Source organism: Battus philenor, unplaced genomic scaffold (genome assembly GCF_028537555.1).
Source record: "Battus philenor isolate CCGP_79_NKW_IND1 unplaced genomic scaffold, ilBatPhil1.0.hap1 SCAF_24, whole genome shotgun sequence".
NCBI lineage: Eukaryota > Metazoa > Arthropoda > Insecta > Lepidoptera > Papilionidae > Battus > Battus philenor.
In genome coordinates, this window is record NW_027181687.1 from 9194700 (window position 1) to 9197601 (window position 2902).

Consider the following 2902-nt stretch of genomic DNA (forward strand, 5'->3'; position numbering starts at 1 on the left):
TGAACATCCTTTTAATTAGATTAGTCATATAAGAAAGTTATTTATCTTATTTAATTCTTTATTATACACCCTAGAAAACATATAGTTTCATAAAAATAAACAAAAAGTATAATGGGCGATCTTATTTCATGAGGCAATCTCTTCCAGACAACCATAACATGTAAACAGTAGAAGTATAAATAATGGATTGTTAACGTGTACAAAACATACACATATACATAAACACACATAAATATGTATATCTCATATATACTTATAATAAATAAGGTATAACAGATATTATAAATATAATACAATAATAAGTAAAACATTATATTGACTTGGATCGCACTTACCTCAAGAATAAAGAAACAGAGAAAGAAAAAGAAATTAATTGAAGGATAAATAATCATAGGTCTAGTAAATTCTTAACGATTTTCCTAAAAATAGGAAGTGACTAAGCAGGTCTAACATTTAGCAGTAAATCATTCCATAATCGAACGGTTTGTGTGCTAAAATATTTGGTCATAAACGAAGAAGGATGTGCCGGAGTTTTTATATGAGATATATATAAAAATTTATGAATGCGTGTTGAAAGGTGCATTTCATTTATTGTAATTACTTTGTTGTCATCAAATCTTGTTATTAGAAAATAACTAATTATGATGTGGAAGTATAAAAACAAATACTATAACGAATGCTATACAACGAACAGTAAAAAAAATATTAAACTCTTTTTTAAGAATTGCATCGATCCAGGGTGAAACAAAAACATCCTAGCGTTCTTATTCCTCGATACCTGGAAAACGAGCGAAACGAAATAATGTTTTCGTTTAATAAAAATTATAATTAATACGGCGCCAAAATGGCGGGAAGCAGAAACGCTACGCCAACACTCGAGAACATTCCCCCGTAAATGAGCAAAGAAACGATGTTTATTCTTTTATTGCGGACTTTTCTTTTCGTAATTATTTGGAATTCGTAAAATTTTTGCTCCTGTTTATTTTAATTAGAAAATAGAATGCTTAATTTTCCTGTTACATTTTTATAACAAAATTCACGCAAAAATCTCACTCTTTAACGCGGTTACTTTATAACAAAAAGAATTTGAAATTAGTACAAGTCAGACATTTGTTAACATGTGTACCTTATTCTCATTTGTTTTGATATTATTCTATTAATAAGTTATATTAACTTAGAGCGAGTATTTAGTTTTAATGCAACATCATGCTATAAAATTACAGGTCAAACAAAATTGTTACTTCAGCCGGAAGACATCTACAGCTGGACATAGGTAAACGAAAATAATTAAGTTTATTTAATATTAATACGTATGTGTATGTATGTTTGTACATTTGTATGTTTTGTACACGTTTACTAACTATTATTTATACTTCTACTGTTTCTATACAATGGTTGTCTGTAAGAGATTGCCTTGTGTGATAATATCGCCCATTGCAATTTTTGTATATTATTATGAAACTATTTTACTGTATCCTAGCGTGCACAATAAAGAATATTAAATAAAAAAAATACATCTCTTTTTATAGGGGAAGCCTTTGTATAATAGTGGATGTCCTATGACTAAAATGATAATGGATAAAAGAAAAAATATTAAGCTGATTTTAAATGAATTATGTATAAATAAAATATAAATGTTGTCATGCTTTTATGTCATATTTCAACACTATGTAATGACGCTACTGTAATGATTACCACCAGCACCCAGTTCATTATTAGTTTCGAAGTAATTTTATTATTTCAGGCACGCGAAGTCTTAGTACTCGTAATTTTCATTTGTAGAACATTGCTTGAACAATAATTAGAGAGGCCTCTACAGCTCGTGGCGTGGCTTATCAAGTACATCTTGTAATTATCCAGCGACCGTCACTCACCCGTCTATATCACTATCAACAGGGGTGTCTCTTCACAGAATAAATATTTAAATTTTTGACAACGTGACAGCCCTACGCAACTGTATTGTATATTGTTACTTGATGTTTTTACAGAAGTTTAAATAAGACATTCACGGTCCTCGGTCTTTATGTTAGGACCTGAGTTCCCAAAGCGTCCAAGATGGTCCGTCAAAACCGCCAGGGGCCAAGAAGACTTGACGTGGAATGGGAGGTCTACGTTGACGTGACAGAAAAATGTCGATTTATAATTCGTAACTGGAGGAAAATTTTATGGAGTTTTCTGAAATTTTTATGGAGCGTATAAAATGGTGTTGCACGCTTTTGTAACTGCGTCAGTCCAGCAAGTAGGTGGCCGTCCTGTAGTCACTTTAAGCTTTACATTACGGACAACTATAAGGCTCTCTATATATTCCTAGGTCCACGGTACAATCTAGCCATATTTACACCTGTATATTTTTTGTTTAATTATTTCAAGTAACAGATAAAAGGTTGAAATTTTGAGACTGTATTATTGATATAGTTTATACAAAGCCAATTGAGTTAATTTTAATTTACACAACAGACCAACGAAATATTTTTACAATATTTAATTGAAAATTATTGTTAAAAAATCGACATTACTTTTCGTACATAATATGTTGATTTTTTAAACATAATTATGATTGTTGAACCTCAATTTGTACATTGCAAAAGTAGGGAAATTTTGATTCTTTATTTTATTTTGAATTAGGAAGAATTTGGTTTACATATAAAAACTTTTTTCAAATGTATTTATACAATCAGTTCCAAAAAATCAATGAAAAAACAGAGAATTTTACATATATCGATTCGGTTAAAAACGGACGGAAACGGTGTCGTCTTTAAGGGACAAAAATAGAAAGAAAGAAAGAAAGAAATAAATAAAGAAAGAAACAAAGGAAGAAAGGAGGTTTTTATTGTTAGCTTAGCTTTAAACTAGCAATTGATTACAAGGTTACCAATAATGGTAACCCTTTTTAAGGTACATA